This window comes from Rhinatrema bivittatum, chromosome 1, assembly GCF_901001135.1.
Source record: "Rhinatrema bivittatum chromosome 1, aRhiBiv1.1, whole genome shotgun sequence".
In the NCBI taxonomy this organism is placed as follows: Eukaryota; Metazoa; Chordata; class Amphibia; order Gymnophiona; family Rhinatrematidae; genus Rhinatrema; species Rhinatrema bivittatum.
The window spans coordinates 20,872,169-20,895,770 of record NC_042615.1 but is presented as its reverse complement, the minus strand read 5'-3'; the positions used below and the strand labels follow the sequence as shown (position 1 = coordinate 20,895,770).

At 43.5% G+C, this 23,602-nt stretch overlaps 1 protein-coding gene across 5 annotated transcripts in view; it reads right to left on the bottom strand.

Annotated features, from left to right (window-relative positions):
* The window catches only part of JADE1 (jade family PHD finger 1), a 545,699-nt gene that overhangs the window by 92,372 nt on the left and 429,725 nt on the right, over positions 1 to 23,602 (bottom strand). Inside the window, exon 10 of one of the 5 annotated variants that reach the window (XR_003854973.1) lies at positions 450 to 585. The exons of the other annotated variants lie outside the window; for them this stretch is intronic. The gene's annotated coding sequence lies outside the window, so the exon portion shown is untranslated. The remainder of the gene's footprint in view (positions 1 to 449; positions 586 to 23,602) is intronic. 5 annotated transcript variants of the gene reach the window in all.

Below are 23,602 nucleotides of genomic sequence, written 5' to 3'. Positions count from 1 at the left end.
AGAAACCATAAACATAAGGACCAATTGAAAAATCAATTTAAGTAAAACAGCCCACAAAGCTCTAAAAGTAGAAAATCCAAGTCTGGATTTGTGTAATTCCCTACTTGAATTATTTTGACCATTAACCACACAGGAAAAAGGGTCACACTCAGATGTCCTAACAAGAGTCTTAAACTTCAGTCCTGAACAGATTTTTAGAACATTTGCAACGAATATTCATAAGACTTATTTGCAGGTAGTTTACGGTAAATTTAAATATTTGTTTTCCTGAAAATAAGGCCAGTTTGTGGATGTTGAAGACTGAAGTTTGAAACCTGATCATATTTCCCTTCCAACACAAATCTTTCCTAACCAGAGTCTTCTAGAACATCACACTCCTCAGTTGCTTTCTGAAAGGACTGTGCATGTTAAGCTCAGTCAATAACCTGGTATGCATACAATGAACTTACATACACATAGAAACTGGAATCAGACTTTTCCTTCTATGCTAACAACTTTTAGCTTTTGGTCTTCTGCTTTGCGTGAAGAGTTTTTCCTCTCTGTCTACTCTGCTACTTTCTTGCTGAAGGTTTCACTGCCATGTATCTTTAAAAAAAAATATAAATAAATAAAAACATAAAAAATAGTCTATAGAATGTCCCTCTCTTCCCCCACACCCTTCCAAAAAAAATTAAATAAATCCTTATTTTACCCCAATAGTTTTCTGTTTCCTATAAAAAAAGTTCTTACCTGGATGCAAGTTTAAGTTACATATTTCAAAGTTGCCACTTAACACTGTTTAAAGTTCTAATGAGGCTATATTTGGAACAAGACATTTTAAGATATCACATCTAGAAGCAGTACAGCAAAACAATTTTAAGCTAATATATATAAAGAGAGAGAGAGAGACACAAACAAAAACAGAAAAAAACACTGATAGCAATTTTCCATCAAAACCAAATCTGCGAATCCTAACATATCTTCAAGACAATTTTATTCAAATTTCAATCATTATTTTATTTAGAAAAAATGAATTTAAAAGACTTCATTAAAACACTAGAGAAAATGTGACTTTTTTTTTGAAGTCCGAAAAAGATTTTGAGATGTTCTTGTATCCTTCTTCCTCACAAATATCAAGGTATTACACTTAAAGGACTCCTACTTAATGGTCCAATCCTTAAATTCCAAAAAGTTTATGTCATCAAGCTTAGAAAATGTTGCTGCAACTGCAAACCTTTCTTCTCGATACCAGCATAATCCATATATAATCCGAAAGTTTCCCCATTCGCAGTACTGGAGGAAGGAAGGCTCAGGTTAATTCAAGTTTTTTTACAACACGATGTCTAGTGCTTGAACATTTCTTTGTGAAATTTATCAATTACCCAAGATTTAGCATAGAGATGGCAGAGGGAATGGTCCTAGTCACAAACAGGCTGATGCAATACTGTGCACTAGCTGCAGCACACGGCTCAATGCACGATTGGATGCACGAAGGTAATAGCCCTCATCACATGTAAATGCATGTTGATGAGACTATTATCTATTCCCCTGATGCAAAAAATATATGCCCGACATGCACATTTTGACTCACCAAAATTAACACCTACCCTTAACAGTTGTTAATTTTGGAGGAGCCCAAAAAGTGTACAAAAAAGCTGAAAATACTGCTTTTCTGTTGTTCCTCCGACTTAATATCGTGGCATTATAATGTCGGAGTAATTAAAAAATTAGAACCCCCCCCCCCCCCCCCCAAAAAAAAAGTGTTCCAGCGGTCAGGTTAGGAAAAGGGATGCTCGATTAAAGAGTGTCCTAACCTGTGGCTGTGCGCAGGTGCAATTTCCCTTAGCTCCTTTTTACTGCGACACCAGATTTAAATATTAAATCGGGTGCCCAGGAAAGGTGGCTCTGCGCATATTAAGGGAACAGGCATTTAATCATGAGTGCCCGTTTAAAGTGCACCGATATTGCATCGGCCTGAAAGTTTTCTCTGTCTCCTGAAGAAGCCTGAATAAGGTCCTTTGTGATTTCATCAATCCAGCTTCGACTGTTTCCTGCTTGGGCTTGATTACTTCTATCAAAGTGTTGTGAGTATCCAGCTTATAATAAACAGTTTCTAATTTAATTTAAAATTCCCCGAGTGACTTCACTAATGCTGCCAATAGGTCCCAGATAGCTTCGAATATGATCTTTTCTGGCTTACTGGGCATCTGAAAATGGGGCCGCTGGAAAAACTCACCAGCTTTCACCACAGGAGATAGTCCGGCCAGTAATTCTTTCCCCTCAACAGCAGCCGTTGCTCCTACTAAAACCTCCGTCTCCCTCTCCCGTGTCGAATTAGGCCCGGGAGGCGTAGAGATCAAGACTTCCACTCCCGAAGGTTCAAGGCACACAAGAGGCTGCAACGGAGCTTCGGCGTCCTCTGCTCTCTGACTTCCTCCTTCTGATGTCGCATTACCTACGTCATGGATCTGCGACTCAGCTGTCTGAGAGTAGCTGGGGAAAGTAGCGATTTCGAGCGAACGAGGATCCGGGGGACTTAGGGTGACTTCTCCAGGGGAAACCAGTGCTCTTGCGTCGGTTCCCGCAACAGAGGCTTCTCCTCCCGTCTACGATGCCTTTGCAGATATGAAAGAGGTGATTAATCGCTGAGTAGCAGTAATCTCCGATTCCGAAGGAAAGATTCGGAGCTTCCCTTTTCTTTTAGCAGGCATTTTTAATGAAAAAGTTGCAGGTAACGGAGCTCAGCGTTTCTGTGACTGCTCACGCCGCCATATTGTAATCCCAAAGTAGTGAAGGACCTTAATGTGGTTTCGCGTAGGTTGGAACATCTAGAGAACCACTCGAGACATTTGAATTTAAGATTTCTAAACTTCCCTAAAATAGTAAGCGAAATCCCTTATATTACACTTAAATATTTCATGGATATTTTGACATTTCAAGAGGGAGAGATACCCTCAGTGAATAAGCTATATTATCTACCAGTATCAGCAAGGAACAAAGATATGTTACAAACCAGTGTAAATAAAGGGGACTTAACCAAATTCTTGGAGGATTCCACAGCTGAATTTTCGAAAGTGCCACGTTAATGGTTTCCTTTATTTCAGAAAGAGATATTGCTGAAATTATGAAAAGATATTTTAGAAATATAGAATCGCCCTTTCGGGGTGTACAGATACGTGTTTGTCCAGATTTTGCTCCTGTCACACAGGACAGGAGACTAGAGTTTCTTGCAATGAGGTCTCAAGTTGTTGCTTTGGGGTTTTCATATGTTCTAAAATATCCCTGTAAATGTGGCGTGAAATTTCCAACAGAATGTTTTATTTTCTTTTACCCTGAGCAATTAAAATCCTTCCTTAATGCTAGGAGGGTAGTTATTACTACCTCCGTTAAATAACCTTAGTGAGAGGATCATATTATAAATGAATGCCTTTATTTAACGTTAAGCCTGATTCGTGCATTTATTTTTCATGACTCCCTTTATATTCTGCTCCTCTGCTAAATTTCTTTAAAGGGTATTGCAAGCATGTTTAATTATGTAAAAATTTAAAACGTTTTATTTCAGTGTATTTGGTCTATTGCATTTCTGTTTTCTATAAATGAGAAGTATAGGAAAATTGGTTCTTACCTGCTAATTTTCATTTCTGTAGCACCACACACATCAGTCCAGACAGTGGGTTGAGCCTCCTGTCCAGCAGATGGAGAAGAGAAAAACTGAAAGGGTATCCTAAATTAGGACAGAGCCTACCCTGCATCCCTTCAGTATAAACGTTATCAAAGCAGATAATTAGAAAGATAACCAGCATTAGATCAAGCAAGCAACAAGTAACTGATAATTTGAACCATTCAAAACTCCGTAAGAAAAATGCTCTTCAATATATATATATAGCTGCATAATCATCTAATAGATGCTTCCGGTGCCTTATAGTTATGATAGAAAATCAAGGCAACCAAAAAACTGAAAAGAAAAGGACTTCGAGTGGACGTAACAGACAGTATACGGGAGGGAGTCTGGACTGATCCATGGTACTACAGGAACGAAAATTAGCAGGTAAGAACCAATTTTCCTTTCCCTGTACGTACCCGGATCAGTCCAGACAGTGGGATGTACCAAAGCTTCCCTAAACAGGGTGGGACTGAGACAGTTCCGCTCGAAGTACCTGTCTTCCAAAGGAGCCAAAAACTGGCACCTGTACATTGAGGCGGTAATGGCGAGCAAAAGTATGCAGAGACTTCCAAGTAGCTGCTCTGCAGATTTCCTGTGGAGAGACCGACTGACTCTCCGCCCAAGAAGTAGCTTGTTAACGCAAAGAGTGGGCCTTTAAGCCCTCCGGGACCGTCCGACCCTGACAAATATACGCAGATGCAATCGCCTCCTTCAGTTAACTCACAATCGTGGCCTTAGAGGCTTTGTTTTCTTTATTTGGCCCACTCCATAGAACAAAGAGATGATCCGAGACCCAAAACTCGTTTGTAACTTGCAAGTAGCGCAGCAGCACTCGTTTAACATCAAGGCGCTGCAAGTCACCAGCAGGCATAGGCGCAATGTCCTCAGAAGAAAAAGCTGGAAGTTCCACCGACTGATTGACATGAAAAGAAGACACAACCTTCGGCAGAAAGGACGGAACCGTCTTGAGGGAGACCCCTGAGTCCGAAAAACGGAGAAAAGGTTACCTATAGGATAAAGCTTGAAGCTCCGATACCTTCCTGGCGGAGCAAATAGAGATGAGGAAAACTGTCTTACGAGTTAGATCCTAAAGTGTGGCCCGCCTGAGGGGTTCAAAAGGAGCCTCACACAGAACTCTAAGAACCAGGTTAAGACTCCACGAGGGACAGGTAGCCCGAACAGACGGATTCAAACGCTTGGCCCCCTTGAGGAAGTGAGCGACATCCAGATGAGAGGCCAAAGCGACACCATCGACGTTACCCAGGAGGGACCCCAGAGCGGAAACCTGCACTAGTAAGGAGTTGATAGACAAACCCTTGGAAAGACCATTCTGGAGAAGAGAGGACCAGAGATATCGGAGCCTTGCGAGCTGGCACTCCGGACACACATTCTCAAAAACTCTCCAAACCCGAACGTAGACCAGAGAGGTAGAAGGCTTACGGGCCCGCAACAGAGTGGATATAACTTCCTCCTTATATCCCTTCTTTCTTAGTCGCCGCCGTTCAAAAGCGATCCGCCTGCTTGAAAAATACGGGACCCTGACGAAGACTTGGAAGGTGGCCGAGACGCAGGGGACCATCCGTTGCTAGGTTCACCAGATCCGCGTACCACGGTCTGCGGGGCCACTTGGGAGCCATGAGGATTATGGGTCCCGGATGAAGTTCTATTCTTCTGATTACCTTTCCCATTAGGGGCCAAGGAGGGAACATGTACAGGAGAACGTCTCGAGGCCAGGGAAGAACCAGGGCATCCACACTCCTTCCCGGGCAGTGCTCCCATCTGCAGCTGAATAATCTTAGGGCTTTGGCATTGTTCAGAGGGAGCATCAGGTCCAAGTGGGGGGATCCCACCTGCCGACAATCAGATCCATTGCTCCGGACAGTTCCCACTCCCCTGGGTCTAGGTGCTGACGATGAGGAAGTTGGCTTGAACATTCTCCTTCCCTGCAATGTGAGACGCTGCCAAACGATCCAGGTGACGCTCCGCCCAGGCAAACAGCTTGCTGGCTTCCAGAGCCACCAGGCGACTTCTGGTGCCCCCCTGTCGATTGATATAGGCCACCATGGTGGCGTTGTCCGAGAGCACTTGCACCGCCTTCCACCAGATCAGGGGGAGAAAGATCTTGAAAGCCAGACAAACCGCTCGGGCCTCCAAGCGATTGATGTGCCAGCGGGATTGAACTTGGGACCAGCACCCCTGAGTAGATTGAGCTTGGCAAACCGCTCCCCAGCCGGAGAGGCTGGCATCTGTCATCACAATGATCTACTGGGGAGTCTGTAAAGGTATCCCCTTCAGGAGGTAAGTGAACGAAAGCCAGAATGCATGTCTGTGATGGTAGTGTCAGAGTGGGAGGGGCATCCGAAACTGTTCAGACACCAGCTTCCAGCGGGACAACAAAGCTTTCTGTAATGGACGCATATGCACAAAAGCCCAAGGAACCAGATCGATCATGGAAGCCATGGACCCCAGGACCTGAAGGTAATACCAGGCCGTGGGTAGCAAAAGTGAGAGAAAGTTGTGCACTTGCTCCCTGAGTTTGAGCGCCCGAGTGTCTGGCAGGAAAACCTTGCCGACTCTTGTGTTGAATCATGCTCCCAGAAATTCCAGGATCAGGGAGCAGTGGCGTAGCCAGAATTGATTTTTTGGGTGGGCACAAGGTTAACATAGGTGGGCACAAGGCATGCAGGTCTACTAGTTGTTTTCTTACTGATAAATAATGCCATATACTGCACCCTAGAATGGCTTTCTAAGTAGTTTGCAACAGCCATTATGTGTCATGTATGAAACTTTAAAATAATTTACTTCAATTATTTCAAGTATAGAAAACAATCAAATCCAATCATATAATAAAACAAAAATTAATGTATTCTTTCATGAACCATCTTTGCAGAAACCCAGAAATCTTCATAAATACAATAAAATATAATTAATCATCAGAACAGGTGCAGCGCAGAGCTAGGGCAATTCACATTACAAGTAACATGAAAAAAAAAATTCAAATTCTGGTGTAATCTCAGCAAAAAATAACCCTCCACTGCTATTTTGTGAAGTAACAAACTCTTGCAAAGAAAGAGGCATCTGGAACCTTGCCAAACAATCACAGCACTGACTCTCAGGATTCAAACAGCAATCTTATGAAAAAGCAGCAATGCAAATACTACACCAGGCCCTAGAACATTAATACATCACCTACGGGAATAACAGAACAGGCTGGACTACTACTACAGAGAAACTATATGCTAGAAATACTCATTTCTGTCACAAACAGGCAAAACTGAGACCGACCCTTACCTAATATAGAAATAAGAGACTATAAATTAGAAACAGAAACATGTAGATAAAGCCAAAATAGAAAGCCTGAGAAACTAAAATGTCTGAACAGTGGAATACTTAAGAAAGAGCAAAATTCAAAAATATAAGAATGCACATTCCCAAAGATGACATATTTAAATTGCTAAGAATTTCAAAACAGCACCAAAATGTTCTGGGGAATTGATATATGACAATCAAAATATATAAAAAACACCCCAGTGAGTTATAAATTTTTGAAAAATGCTAAATTGTTATGAACAGTTCTCTGCTCGAAACCGAGTCCTTATCTAACTGACCATTGAAGAGAATTTTTTTTAAAAGGTCAACTGCAAGGTGTGGTGAAACACTTGCAAGCTGCCTAATTTACTAAGACACAAAAAATTTTTGACAAGTAGAGGAAGGGTTTCATATATAGATTTTTCAGCCCAACACAAGGTCTGCCAGATTTCCGTGTATAATCATTAACCAATCCTCCTCCACCTGTTATATTATTTTTAAACTCCGTGCTACCCTAGTGAAAACTGCAACTCATATTTTTTATCCCATTATTCCTTCAAAAAGGTTTACTGTTGTATATATAAATTGCAATTCAACATAACTTTCAGAGTCCCGACTTATCTGATGATTCCTCTTCAGTGTCTTTTCTACTACTGTCTTCTTCCCTTCCACAAACACACATATATACATAAATGCTTTCTCTCACAGACTCCCTCACACACTCAGGCTCTCACTCTCATATGCTCTCCCCCCCCCCCCCCCAAGCTCACATTCTCTGCAGACACACATACAAGCTCTCACTTTCTCACCCCTCCCCAGGCTTATATTCTTATGCACACACAGACGCACATCCAGGCACCCATTCTCATCCACACACACACAAACCCATTCTCCCATTCTCACCCACACATACACACATTTAAGGTCCCATTCTCACCCACACATACACACTTTCAAGCACCCATTCTTACCCACATATTCAAGCTTCCATTCTCACCCACACACACAAACCCAGGCTCCCATTCTCACCCATATATATACACATTCAAGCTTCCATCCTCACCCACATATTCAAGCTTCCATTCTCACCCACATATTCAAGCTTCCATTCTCACCCACACACACAAACCCAGGCTCCCATTCTCACCCATATATACACACATTCAAGCTTCCATCCTCACCCATATATACACACATTCAAGCTTCCAACCTCACCCACATATTCAAGCTTCCATCCTCACCCACACACATTCAAGACTCCATTCTCACTCCCATACACACCCAGGGTCCGATTTTCACCCACACACACACAACAAGGCTCCCATTCTCATCCTCACATACACATTCAAGCCTGTGCACAGTTTCCGCTTCCTCCCCCCAGAGCAGGAAGATCAGCTGGCCTCTCCTGCTGCCACTGGCCTCCTGCTATCTTCGGGCCCTATGGCCGACCGATCTTCCTGTTTGGGAGGGGGGGGGGGAGGAGAGCGGATGCGCCGCGCACAGTTTCCGCTTCCTCCCCCCAGAGCAGGAAGATCAGCTGGCCTCTCCTGCTGCCACTAGCCTCCTGCTATCTTCGGGCCGTATGGCCGACCGATCTTCCTGTTTGGGGGGGGGGGGCGGGGAGGAGAGCGGAAGCGCCGCGCACAGTTTCCGCTTCCTCCCCCCAGAGCAGGAAGATCAGCTGGCCTCTCCTGCTGCCACTGGCCTCCTGCGTACAGCCGACCGATCTTCCTGCTCTGGGGGGAGGAAGCGGAAACTGTGCGCGGCGCTTCCGCTCTCCTCCCCCCCCCCCCCCCCCCCCAAACAGGAAGATCGGTCGGCCATACGGCCCGAAGATAGCAGGAGAGGCCAGCTGATCTTCCTGCTTTGGGGGGAGGAAGTGGAAACTGTGCGCGGCGCTTCCGCTCCCCCCCTCCCCCCGCAAACAGGAAGATCGGTTGGCCATATGGTTGTAGGACCGCTTCCCCACGTGTGCCGTGATGGCGCGCCAAGCATGGGTTCTCCTCTTCACTGTCGCGGGGATGGGATCCCGCGACAGCCTTGCAGTTCTGGTGTCAGTTGGGTGGGCCTGGGTCTAAATTGGGTGGGCAGCTGCCCACCCAGGCCCACCCGTGGCTACGCCACTGTCAGGGAGGGCTGTAGCTTGCTCTTGGAAAAGTTGATTATCCACCCCAGGGAAGTCAGGAAGGCCAAGACTCTGTCGACTGCCAGCCTGCAGAGTCTCTGACTTGGCCCAGATGAGCCAATCGTCCAAGGGTGGACCAAGACTCCTTCCTGACGGAGAGCGGCTGCCACTACCACCATGGCCTTGGTAAAAGTGCAGGACGCAGTGGCGAGGCCAAAAGGGAGAGCCCGGAACTGAAGTGTTGTCCCAGAATATCGAACCTGAGATACTTCTGATGGTCGTGGTGTATCGGGATGTGCAGATAAGCCTCCGTTAGGTTGAGCGATGCCAGAAATTTGTTGGAGCGAACCGCCACTACCACCGCCCTCAGGGTCTCCATTAAAAAATGGGGAACCTTGAGGGCCTGGTTGACTCGCTTGATTATGGATTATGTTGGTATCAAGGAGAAAGGTTTGCAGTAGCAGCAATATTGTTAAAGTTTGACGACAGCGAGCTTTTGGAATTTAAGGATTGGACCATTGAATAAGAGTCCTTCAAGTGCAATACCTTGATATTCGTAAGGAAGGAGGTTACAAGAACATCTAAAAAATCTTGGAACTTTAACAATGGAGAAAAAATATGTGTGAGGTTTTTTTTAATTAAGTGTTTTAAATTCATTTTTTCCCAAATAAAATTATGATTAGAATTTGATTGTTTTGAACATATGTTTGGATTCATAGATTGGTTTTGATAGAAAATTGCTATCATTAGTGTTCTCTTTTTTTCTATTTTTTGTCTCTATATTGAGCTTGGAACAGTAATATATTACAACTGCTACAGTATATTAGTTTCTATCTATATAGATATACATATATCTATATAGATAGATATATCTACAAAGTTTACTTTGATGACCACAAGGCAGGGGTGGAAAAATATTCAGAAGACATGGGCACCAGCAAAATCTTTACAAGCCACAGCAAAACATCTTTTTATGATTTAGCTTTCTGCTCTTGCTTCATCATTTTACTTTTGTTTATTTTACTTCATTTACTCCCTCTTCTTCCTCCCATTCCAGTCACTCTCTGCCTTATTTCCCTCCCTCCAGTAAGCCTTCCTCTACCACTCCTCCTTCCTAGGCTGGTGGCTTTTTGGCCCCAGTCAGTGCTAGGCACCAGGATTTATTTTTCCTTAAGGCAAGTGCCAAAGCAAAGGGTCAATGTCAGGATGCTTTCTTGAAGTTTTGATACTGCCTTTGCCCTTCAGAAAAATCTTACCAAAGTCACTCTGAATGCACCACCTTAGGAGATGTTCTGAGTGGAAAAGATTTTTTTTTCTATTTTCTTTCTTTTGTTTAAAATTAATGCCTCTCTGCATAGATACTTTCTAGATTTTGAATATTTTTTTCCATTTTTTTAAACTAATGCTTTTTTGCAAATAGAAATCTCTTCAGTTTAGAGATCTGTTTGGCAAAGAAAATTTAAATATTAAAAATCTATTTGTGAGGGGTAAATGATCATAAAACACAAATAAGGGGCTTTTCCCCAAAGTCTGTTTTCTGATATGCTTTCTTTTTCCCAGAGTATGTTTTCTGATATGCTTTAACCTTCATTAATTTTTGCAGGTACAGTAAATGTCCCATTATCAGGCTTGTGCTTAAGGTGACACATTCCCTGCTTCCCCTCCCCCTCCCCCAGTGGTCAATCTCACAGGGATGTGCGAGAACTAAACCTGCACTTTATTTCTCTGTGAAGAATGTTGCTGGAACTGGGAGATTGAGCAGAAGTCACAAATCTGAAAGGTTTGCTGAGGGTAGTACTAAATCAGTGCCTTATAGTGGCAGAGGACTAAATCATTCCCTACCTCTTTATCTGGTAGATAGTATGCCTGTTATCTGACAGCTCTCTGCTTCCTGTCATTTCTCCTCAACTCCTGTTCCTTTTAGGGAACAGAAGGGGAGGAAGTGATGCTGGGGTAAACAGAGCAAGGTAAAGAAAAGCTACTCTGCTTCATAAATCCAACTTCTCCCTTCTGTCATTAACCTATCCACACACCACCTCCCAACTAGTGCTGCCTGGGCAAGATGTTAGTTACTTGAGTAGCCTGGATCCTTGAGTGCCAAATAATGGGGATTTTACTGTATCTGCCCCTTTTTGTTTTCCAAATTTAAAGTGCCTGGAATTTTTCCACACCTGCCCAGACATGTGCTTGGTATCTATAAATAATGGAAAAGTCAGTGTATGTATATCAAACAATAGGTTTACCTTAGAACAGAGGTTCCCAAAACTGTCCTGGGAACCCCCAAGCCAGTTGGGTTTTCTGGACGTCCACAATGAATTTGCATGAGATGGAGGCAATGCTTGCAAATTTATCTCATGCATATTCATTATGGATATCCTAAAAATCAGACTGGCTGAGGGGTCCTCCAGGATAGGTTTGGGAATCCTGCCTTAGACAATACTGAAAAAAATAAGAAATCCAATGTGAAGCTAAACAAACCATTTAATTTGATTTTAGCGAAGAGCTACTTTAATGGTTTGCAGACCGCAGTCTTCTCCCAGGCATGCTCTGCATGCATATCTGACTTTTTAAAACTGGATACTTTCTGAATATAATCTATGGATAACTTTTATATATTACAAAAAAAAAAAAAAAGAATGGGTAACTCTAGCAAGCAAATGGCTGAACACATGGTAGGGTTTAAGTACAAAACACAGCGATTTTCAGTACTATTTTTATAGCATCTCCTTTTCCTATATAGGCTAATTCTGGGGCTTCTTGGACTTGTTTATTTATTAATTTTATTTATTTAAAGTTTTTTGTATACCGACATTCATTAAGAAAACATCACATCGGTTTCCATTGTGTCTATGAGTAGCCAAGGAGGGAGGGGCCTTGATCGTCAAACACAGTCTACAATGATAGTGGATAACAGGGTGTAACTTTAGTGGCAGACCCAACACATCATTCTCTTGGGGGTTTGCATATCACCAAATATCAGTAAAGGATGATCCTGTACGAGTCATCTGAGTTCAACATTGTTCTCATTCTCAGATCTCAAGTGTTAAAAAGTAAAGACAGAAACAGTAATTATAAAATACATGAGGCGCTCTCACTATTACACAAACCTTGGACAGGGCTGTTTCAGCATCTCCTTAAGAACATGCCATGCTGGATCAGACCAAGGGTCCATCAAGCCCAGCATCCTGTCTCCAACAGTGGCCAAGCCAGGCCATAAAAACCTAGCAAGTTCCCAAAAACTAAGTCTATCCCATGTTACTGTTGGCTAGCAATAGCAGTGTTTATTTTCTAAGCCAACTTAATTAATAGCAGGTAATGGACTTCTCCAAGAACTTATCCAATCCTTTTTTAAACTCAGCTACACTAACTGCACTAACCACATCCCCTGTCAACAAATTCCAGAGTTTAACTGTGCACTGAGTGAAAAAGAACTTTCTCTGATTAGTTTTAAATGTGCCACATGCTAACTTCATGGAGTGCCCACTACTCCTTCTATTATCCGAAAGAGTAAATAACCGACTTATACTGCTTCTGCAACAGATTATGGGTAATTGATTACCATTCTCGGTGTTCTAGGGAAAAGCGATTGCAGATACTTGTCCCAAATGTCCACAAAACGAAGCTTACTTTTGAAAGACAAGTTGTGTCCAAGTTCTCCATTTGCATTAAACTCAAAGTAGATTTCGCCAAGCCCAAAAGGATGGTGGGCACATCCTCACACCAGGTTAATAGTATTACTTTCTTCCCCAAAAGACAAGCTTACCAAACAAACTGTATCTCCTCATCTCAACTCCTGCATCAACATCAAATAATAATACTGCTTCTGGGGGAAACCTTAACTCACTACCAAGTAACTTAGTTAAAAATTTATGGACCTTCTTCCAAAATATTTTGGTAAGAGAACACATCCAAAAATAAAGACCCAAAGTTCCCCCAGATGCTTGCCATTTAGTATACATATCGGAATCCAATACACCCATCCTAAATAATCTAGTGGGAGGGGGGCGCCAATAAGCACATTTCAAAAATGTATATTGCTTTTCCCTCATATTAGCATTTCCCACCAAGCCTGGAATTCTTTTAAAACTGCACCTCCATTAATGTAAGAGGTAATTCCACTTGCCATTTAAATAGCAAAGCTCTTGTCAGAACTCCCCCATCTAATTTCCAAAGAGCTTGGTGGAAGCGAGAGATACCCATCGTCTATTTCCTCGAACTGGAAGAACCCCTCGAGCCTATCCTTAAATCCTTCTGTGAAATCGTTCTTCAAACAGCAAAGGAGTATAATAGGAAGTATCAAAGCCAGTTTTTTTTTTAATGTTTAAGAAGGCATGCCATATTATATTTCTCAAAATGAGGGATACCCAAACCCCCCCCCCCCCCCCCCATCTTTTCATATTCCCAACAGCTGTTTCACAGGGATCCGAGCTTGCTGCTCCAGCCATAAAAATTGGGATAACAGTGCATAACCTAGATTAACTTCCCTTTTCTGGAGGACCAAGGGCAGAACCTTCAATACATAGAACCATCTTGACAATAAAATCATCTTAAATAAATTAAGTCTTCCAAACACAGATAACGGGAAGGAATTCCATAGTAGGAACTTGTCTTTCTTGCTCTTCAGCAATGGAAGTATATTAAAATCATACAACTTACGGACATTCATGGGCAGGACAATTCCCAAATAAACGCTTCCCATGCCCACCGAAAAGGAAACTCCAAGACCCATAAAATTTGAACTTGGTGAGTGGAAGCCAAAGCCTCCGACTTTCCCACTTTGAGTTTAAACCCCGAAAAAGCACCAAAGTCTGCAAACTCCTCCAGAAGTTCAGTTTATCTGAATCATCACCCTTGAAAACAAGTCTCCGGAACAGGTACCTCCCCAACATCCTCTTTTGTAAACACCGAAATAAAGAAATTGTTTAATCTTTCTGTGATGGCCTTATCTTCCCTTTAACCCCATCTCCCTTACAGGCTTTCTGCTTCAGATATATTTTAAGAAGATTTATTATTAGTTTTTGCCTCTATGGCCAACTTCTTTTCAAATTTTCTCTTAGCTTATCTTATCAATGTCTTACATTTAACTTGTCAATGCTTAATAATATTTTCCTCTGATGGATCCTTCTCTCACCAAATCCTGAGCTCCACTGAGAATTAGATCTAAAATTGCTCCCTCTCTCATCAGTTCCTGAACCAATTGCTCCATAAAACTGTCATTTATTCCTTCCAGGAACTTTATCTTTCTAACATGTCCTGATGTTTCACTAACCCAGTCAATATTGGGGCAATTGAAATCTCCCATTATTACTTCACTATCCATTTGGTTAGCTTCCCTAATTTCTCTTAGCATTTCACTGTTTGTCTCATAATCTTGGCCAGGTGAACAGTAGTATATTCCTATCACTATACTCTTCCAAAACAAGCAAGGGATTTCTACCCATAAAGATTCAATTGTGCATTTAGTCTCATGCAGGATCTTTATCCTACTGGACTCTAGGTCAACATCAGACAAAGCGCCACCCATCCCTCCCTACCCAGAAAAATGCCAGGGCCCTCCCTGGCCCCCATTTACTCAGTCTGGAGGAGATATGATGAAGAGGCCTAGACCCAGGCAAAAGCCTCAGGCTTGTCTAGGCCATGGCAGGTGATGTGACCACAGCCTAGGCCCCATGGAAAGGTTCAGCTTGAAGGCCTGGTCCCAACTCCAAGGCACAGGCCCAATGACAAGAACTAGACTGGACATCAAGCCTCAGCTTCAGCCTAAGACCAGTCCCAATTCCAGGACAAGGTCCAGAGGCCCGGCCCAATGCTTAGGTCTCTACCCAGCCTAGGCCAAAAATGGAGCCTATCCTGTAGGCTGGGTCCCAATGCCTAGGTCTTAGCCTACACCAAAGCCCAGGCCCAACCCTGGGGCCTGGCCCTGAGGCCCGATACCATTGCTGGGGACTCAGCTTGGACCCAGGCTTGGAGCCTGAGACAAGGCAGTGAAGATACTCTTCTTTCTTCTTGTCTACTTAAAATAACATTGTCTGCTGGGGATGCGTCAGAGTAACTTAACTTCCTCCTCAATGATGGGAACCATTTTATGTACGGCAGTTTAAATCAATTGCCATACATCAAAATGATGTCCACCATTGGGACCCAGCCCCAGGGTAACCCTCACTGCCATGTGCAAAGTAATGGATGCTTTGAAAGTCACCATCTTCTATTGTCTTTACCATATTGGCATCACAGTCTGTCAAAAACAAGCCTGCCTGAAGATTCCTGCCTCTCTAGTCTAGCTAACTTAGTTCCAGTGCCTTCTTCCTCAGTGGTGTCTCCGTGCCTCTCTCCTCAGCCTTCCTCTACAGAGGGCATTGGTGGCTGTTGGGGGATTGAAGGCCCCTCGGGCACTGGTTGCATTGGTAGGGTGCTTAAAAGGACATCCAGACGCTCAAGCAGGGGTGCTAGCATAGACGGCAGAGGCTTGACGCTCTGAAAAGCTCTGAGCACCATGGTCTGAACCCTGCAGTCCAACTCCTCCTGAAAGTCCGGTGAGGCCAGGACTGAAGGAGAGGGTGAGGCATCACCGGCTCTTCCTCTGGGCTCCAAGATGGCATGGTGCCCGGCACTGATATCGGTGGGGAACACCTGGGGACATCGGAGAATAGGGCCTACGATGGCCGGAAGTGCTTCGGTGGCGGCACGGCCACTGCCAGCACCGCTCCGGAACCAAAGCCGTGCGCCAACAGCGACCGGTGTCTATGCTTGCAGGATCTCCTACGGTGCTCGGCTCGGAATTTCCCCGGTGTCGAGGAGGATCCCAATATTCAGGATATCAGTGATATCATGAAGGATCAATTACCATCCCCGCAATCCTTCGAAGAAGTGGAAAGAGGAGCAGCAAGAGGGAGCATATCAAGGGGTTCCCCGTGACCTCTCAGCATTTATGACTCCAGCACAGGTACGGATGGAGCAGACTTGGAGATACCGAAACATTTCTCCATCTTATCCAGTCGTGCACAATGGCCTTTGGGGGGGTCATCTGATCACACAGGTTAACTCCCACAGACGTTGTGCGAGGCCCCTAGGCAGAGGAAACAAACCTCATGTGGATCCGTGATGGACATGGTCCGCGGGCACTGGGGGCACAGACGAAAACCGGACACGCCATAAAAGTTATTCAGTGTGCGGTTGATGACTGGCAGTCACAGAGAGGCAAGGTGTTGGGAATCAACCGCAAGGAAGCAAAAAACAGCAACTTTAACCTACCACGCCAAGGAGGCACCAACTGCAAAGGGGGACCCAACGATGGGAAAGGGAAAAGCACGACACTTAGCAAAAAAAAGATAGGAGCTCCACGAACCTCGAGGCAACTGCACCATGGAAAAGAAGAGACTGAAGGGGGATCTCGCGTGGACACCGAATAGTGGCATGCTGGGCATGCTCAATGTGCTGGTTAAAGTTTCTAGAAATGGACAAATGTTTTCTGTGTCGGGCTCCATCGGATGATGTCACTCACATATGAGGACTAACATCCTGCTTGTCCTAGGAGATTTAGATTTCCCAAAGAAATCCCTTGTTTTATGTAAATCAGCATGATGTGATTTTATCATGAATGCAGGTATAAAAAAGCCTTTAAATAAATAAATAAATAAAGAGCTTTTCCATTTACTCTAAGTGGGATCATTGTCCTCTGGAAGGTCATCTTTCCAAATGTCATAGCCCTCTCCCAGGCAGAACTCACTTCTGTCATGGGGGTCTGTGATAGACATGAAGTATCTTGCCAAGGCATTTTTTTTTTTTTTAAGTCCATGGTCCTCTTCTCTTTTTGTAAAATTTATTTATTTTAAATTTTTATATATCGATGTTCCTGTATATGATACATATCGCACCGGTTTACATTAAACTGAACAATCGCCGTGAGGCAGGTACAAAGAACATGAGGTATAATGAACAAAAAAGGCAACAAAGAACATTTAGGTACAATAGAAGTATACTGAGGTATAATATAAACATAGGGCTATATAGGATGAAACCTCAAAATGAACTTAGGGGAGTGCTATGCTAATGGGAAATACTGGAGTAGCTGATGGATAACCGGTAGAGCTGAATCAGCTAGCGGGCGGTAACAGTGGGAGGATTATCTCTCCACGAAGGCCTGGCTGAATAGCCATGTTTTCAGCTTCTTTTTAAAAACCAGGGGGCAGGGTTCTTGGCGGAGGTCCGGAGGGAGGGAGTTCCAAAGAGGGGGACCAGCTGTGAACAGGGCACGCTTCCTTAATTAAGTTTTAGCAGGAGGGGTGTAAAGAGTGTCTTTGTATGCTGTTCTGATCGGTTTGAGATGTGAGGCCGTAGTTGGAAAGTTAGATTGAGGGGGGCGATATTGTGAAGGGCTTTATGGATCATCATGAGGGCTTTGAAGAGAATCCTGAATTTGACAGGTAACCAGTGAAGGTTCTGAAGGATGGGGGTGATGTGATCTCTATTGTTGGCGTTGGTAAGTATCCTGGCGGTTGCGTTCTGGACCATCTGTAAGGGTTTAATGGTGTTAGCCGGTAGACCCAGGAGAAGGGAGTTGCAGTAATCAACTTTTGACAAGATGATTGATTGGAGCACCAAGCGGAAGTCCCGGAGGTGTAGGAGTGGTTTTAGTTTTCTGAGTACTTGCAATTTGTAAAAGCATTCCTTGGAGGTGTTATTGATGAATTTTTTCAAGTTAATCTGGTTGTCGAGCAGAACACCCAGGTCTCTCACATGTGGTGTGTGATTAAATGGAATTTTGGATAGTTGGGAGGAGCTGGGTGAGTTGAGAGGAATGTTGTTGTTGTTGTCTTGAGCTATTAGCAGGATCTCTGTCTTGTTGGTATTGAGGACAAGGTTGAGGCTGGTGAGAAATCTGTTGATGGCCTGGAGGCAACTATTCCAATAGGACCATGTTTTGTGAAGCGACTCTGTGATAGGGATGAAGATCTGAATGTCATCCGAAATATCATTTGAAATGTCATTTGATTTCAGCCAAAATAGGTGAAATCAAATGACATTTTAAAAGGAAAACCTAACTGATGCTGCCCAATGCATTGGTATCAAGGGACGTGGTGGTTGCTGAAAAAAAACAAACACTAGATAATTTGAAAATACAAAAGAAAACCTACGAATGAGACTAAGTGTTAGGCAACATATGATGGAGTTAATTAACCTATACTGAGTTGACATTAAATATAAGACAGCTGTTTTATTCACAAATTGTTGGATTATGGTGAATCATTGTGGGTGAGTGCATTAAAAGTTTCTAATCCACCTCAAGTGTAACATTTGTCTCACTCTAGGATGCTACCAACCCTTCGGTAAAAATTGTTCATCTTGATGAGACCAGAGAATGGGTGTTTTTCATTAGTTGGCCCAATTTTGTGGAACAGTATACCCAATAATTTAAGGTCAACAGCATATGTAAAAAGTTTTAAAAATCTTTTCAAGACTTTCTGATTTAAAAAAGCTTTTGACCTTGATGTAACAATTTCTGAATGCCTCAAGCTCTAACTAAATGTAGATGCAGGTTTTGCTAGTTTTTGTTTGATCTGTTTTTATTTTTGTTATATTTTTTATCTTTTTTGTGTTTAATTTTTTTTTTTTTTTTTTTAGTTAAATTTTATTGGCAACCTCAACAGTAACATAGCCATACCAGCCACAAATACAAACAAATGATACTTTCAATAAAGCATTTACAACCAATGTCTTGCCATGCTTTTTCAATTTCCCCCCCTTACCGTTTCAGTGCTGCCGCTGGCTCTGCAACGTGCTCCAGCGCCATTTTAACTGCTTTCTCCCCTCAAGGGGTTCCCTGCTCCGTCACCCCGCACTCGCTGTACACCAGCGCTGATTTCCCCTGAAATTGCGCTACCAGGGGCCAGGGAAGTCCTCCTTTTGCTCTTTGCTCGTTTGATGCACTGGGGAATTATTTCGCCACATGCTCGGTCTCCACCACGTGCTCCGACGCCATGTTGTCCTCGTCCTACCCCCCCAGGGCGTCCCATTTCACCCACCGTACTCTGGCTGCTGACACTTGCTGGGAACCCGGATTTTTCCAAATTGCAGCCAAGCAGTTCCCCCAGCTTCCCCTGCTCGTTTCAGGCTTCGGGGTGCATTTTCGCCACTGTTACATGTTGTTTTCCTCCCTCTGCTACTGCGAGCCGAGCTTTCAAGCCGCCATACCCACGGGGTGACGTCACTTCCTCGTGTTTAAGTAATTTAATGTTGTTATGCATGTTATATTGTAAACCACTTATAAAGTTTAAAATCTTCATAACTGTATACAAAAAGTCATGATAGATCATAACAAATAAGAAAAAAATCTACTAAAACAAAGTCAAATGAATAAAAACAGGTAGAATAAAACTAATAAAACATGCTGAACTTCTAAAACCTTTTCATCTCCAAGAAAGAAGCCTTGCAAGCCATCATAGTAGCCCTTATGATTATTAATGTAACATCTTTATAATACAATATGAGGCAGTCATCACTCAATTTTCCACTACGTTTTAAACAGTACTGTGCTATCATCATGCCATCATCTTAAGTCTCTGTAAATAAAGATTTGAGTTGTTGTAGACTGCAGTATCCCTTCTGCGGATTCAACAAGAAGAGAGAGAGTGAATGCCCTTCAAGGGATTCTACTCAAACAAATGGTAACTTAACCCACAAGGAAAGGTGCGATACTTGATTTAGCGCTCACTAATGAGGATAATGTCTCTAATGTCCACATAGGTGTCCACCTGAGCATCAGTGATTGTCAGACAGCATGGTTTGATATCGCAAATAAGATAGAGACCTAAGTTTTGAATTTAAAAAATATGGAGTTTGTTAAAATGGGAATGTTCCTACTAGAAGAACTAGAAGACTGGGAGAAAATGGGTGAGGTGAAACAACAGTGGCTCAGATTAAAAGGAACTATTATAAAGGCAACAAATCTCTATATTAGAAAAGTAAAAATAAGAGGAAAAAAACAGAATTGGTTCTCAAAGGAGGTGGCTGAAACAAAGGCAAAATAAAAACTGTGTTCAAGTATAAGGGATTCCAAAAAGAGGAACACAGGCAAGAAAACCTGGTGAAACAGAGGGAGGTGAAGAAAGAAATCAGGAAGGTAAAAGAGCAAGTGGAAGAAAGGATTGCTAAAGAGATAAAACAAGGTGACAAAACATTTTTCAGATATATCACAGAAAGAAGGGCGGCCCGAAGGGGTATAGTGAAAATGAAAGATAACAAGGAGCAATGCATGGAGAGATGAAGAAATGGCAGAGATATTAAATATTTTAGTTCAGTATTCATTAAAAAATTCCCTGGCAAAGGGACCGTTGCTGGTAGACAAGACCATAAATAGGGGTGGGGGTAGACCAACAGTTTACAGAAGAGAATGTATGTGAAGATCTAAGTAAACAAAGTGGACAAGGCCATGTGGCCAGTTGAAGTACATCCCAGGATACTTAGGGAGCTCAAAGATGTCCTGGCAAGTTGGCTGAAAAACCTGTTCAATAGATCCTTGGAAATGAATGATCCTGCTATATAAGAGTGGTAGCAGAAAGGAGGCTGGAAACTATAATCTGATTAGCCTCACATCGGAGGTGGTAAAATAAACTGAAACACTGCTGAAGGAAAGTGAACTATCTACAATCTAGTGGATTGCTGGACCCACCTGAAGAAGATCCTGTCAGACAAATTTGATTTTTTTTTATTGGGTTACTAGAGAATTGCATAAAAGAAGAGTGCTTGGTGTATTTTTCTTGGATTTCAGCAAAGCTTTTAATATGGCCCTACATAGGAGGTTCATGAATAAAATGAGAAGCTTGGGGACTCGGCACCAAGGTGGTGGAGAAGACTATGAACTGGTTAACTGACAGGAGATAGCATATAATGGTAAATAGAACCTACTCCAAAGAAAGAACGCTGTTAGGTGGATTGCCACTGGCATCTGTTTTAATATCTTTGTGAACCACACTGTGGAAGGCATAGAAGGTAAAGGTGAAATTACTTCTTACCTGATAATTTCCTTTCCTCTAAGGAAGGCAGGCCAATCCACACCAGTGGATTGTGCACTCCTACCAGATGAGGACAGAAAAACTGATTCACTGAGGTCACTGACATATAGCCCTGCCCCAACATCAGCATGCCAGTATCTCTAGAAAAGCCAAATTGTGGATAAACTCATTAGATCTGAATGACTATTAACAGTCAACGACTCATTACTTCCAGCCAACTGGGAAGCACTGAGATCAGTAAAAGTTCCACATCAACTGATACTAGGGGCTGGTTATTTCATTTACCAATCCTTCAAATGACTCCATCGTCTTCAAAGAATGAACTAAAACCAAATAGGCAGCCCAGGGCGGGTTGTGAAGTAATTTCACCTCCCTCTGCACTGAGGCAGGCCAATCCACACTGGTGGGATGTACCAAAGCTACTCACAAAACAGGCGGGAGGCTGCCTGTGGTCCTGTCAACATTGCACGTGCGAAAATCATCTCTCGAGCCTCAACATCCAAGCAATAATGCTTGGAGAAAGTATGTAAAGAGGACCACTTTGCTGCCCAGCAAACTTCAACAGGAGACAACAACCGAATCTCCGACCATGAGACCATCTGAGCTCTAGAGAAATGTGCCCTGACCTGTCTAGACCAGCGGTTCTCAACCGGTGTGTCGCGGCACACTAGTGTGTTGCGAAGCACAGGCAGGTGTGTCTCGCACCTGCTGCTCTTTCCCCCCTTTCACCTCAGCGAGACAAACACTGCTGCCGTTCCTGCCCGGGCTATCAGCACATTCAATCCCCGAGGGGAACGACAGCAGTGTTTATGGAAGCCGGCAACAGGAACATGACCTTTTCTTCTTCCCGCCCCTGTGGCCGGAAGAGGAAGTGATGTTTACCGGGGATGCGGGAAGAAGAAAAGGCCATGCATGCATACTGCTGCTGCAGAACCTGCATCCCAAGGCTCTCCTGGGACCCACTACACTCAGCAGCTTGCCTGTGCTGCGATCATCGCGGCACAGAGCAGTCAGCTGAGAAAGTGGCCGCTGGGATTTCCTGCCGCGCGGCTGTTGGAGAAAGCCGTCCATCAGCAGCCTGGACACGGAGCTGAAGATCGATGCTGGCTGGCTACTTTGCCAGGGACGGCAGGAGTACAGTGCCGCTGCCCCCCCCCCATTGGCCTGGCTCTTACCTCACCTTCTCTCGCCAGCGCAACACCAGCAAGAAAACAAGAAATAGTAATCAAACTGCAAAAAAAAATAAATAAATAAATAAAAGGCTGGGCAGGGGAGAAGAAAAAGTATAGAATTACATTCTAGGTTGACTGCTCTGTGCCGTGATAGCGGCACAAGCAATCAGCTGAGCGCTGCCTTACCACTGCGGGGCGGGGAGGTCATTCCTGCTGCAGTTTCTAGCCTGTCAGGACTTTGCTTTTAATAGCAGCATACTGGCTACCTTGTGCTATAGCTGCCATGTGTGCTGTGGGTGGGGTGGGAGTGAGCAAGAGAGAGAGTGAGCCAGTATGTGTGTAAGTGTATGAGAGAATGTGTGTGCGCGTAAGTAAGAGAGAAATCGGGTGAGAGCAAGATACTGCTCAGGAAAGTCACTGGTGGTGTGTGAGAGCACAAGATACTGCTCAGGGAGGTGACGTGTGTGTGTGTGTGAGAGAGCAAGATACTGCTCAGGGAGGTGACGTGTGTGTGTGTGTGTGTGAGAGCGCAAGATACTGCTCAGGGAGGTGACGCGTGTGTGTGTGTGTGTGAGAGAGCAAGATACTGCTCAGGGAGGTGACGTGTGTGTGTGTGAGTGTGTGAGAGAGAGAGAGTGAGAGAGAGAAAGATTGGCCAGGAAGGTGACTGGTGTGTGTGAGAGAAAGACATTGGTCAGGGAGATGACTGGTGTGTGTGTGTGAAATAGACTAGTCATGGGTCCTAAGGAAGAAGAACGTGAGGACAGAGCTTCAGCAGTCCTTGCTGCTTTTGGTATGTGCTATTGGCCAGTAAAGGAAAGGAGTAGGTGAGTTACTGGAGAGGGTAGTAAAGGTGGCTTTTTAAGTTTATCTTTCTTGATTGACTGCCATTTTAATTATTGGGTATTATGTGATGTGTCTCCTGTTAGAATTTTATTGGTGTTTAGAGAATTTTAATAATTTTGAAGATTTTTAATGATTGGATGTTATTCCATTTTTCGGTTGTTTTGAAACATTTATTATATTCTAGTTTTAGAATTTTATATTTCTCGAGGAATGTATAAATAGAAATGTGGAGACAAAAAAATGAACTGGAAAGAGCATTAAGCCAAACTCTGTATGCAGTGCAACAATGCAAAAACAAAAACATTAGCTTTATGGTCACTTTATTCTGTATTCGGTGAGGGTCTGTCTGTGTTCTGCAAGCTTGCAGTTTCTTGGTAGGGATCTATAGCAGCTTGGCTTGTTCTGTTTTCCTAATAGGAGGTTTATTGGGTGTCTAGGGCCTGGTGTAATTTTTACAGTGCTGCCTTTTCATAGGTAGGGTTATTACTATTTGAGT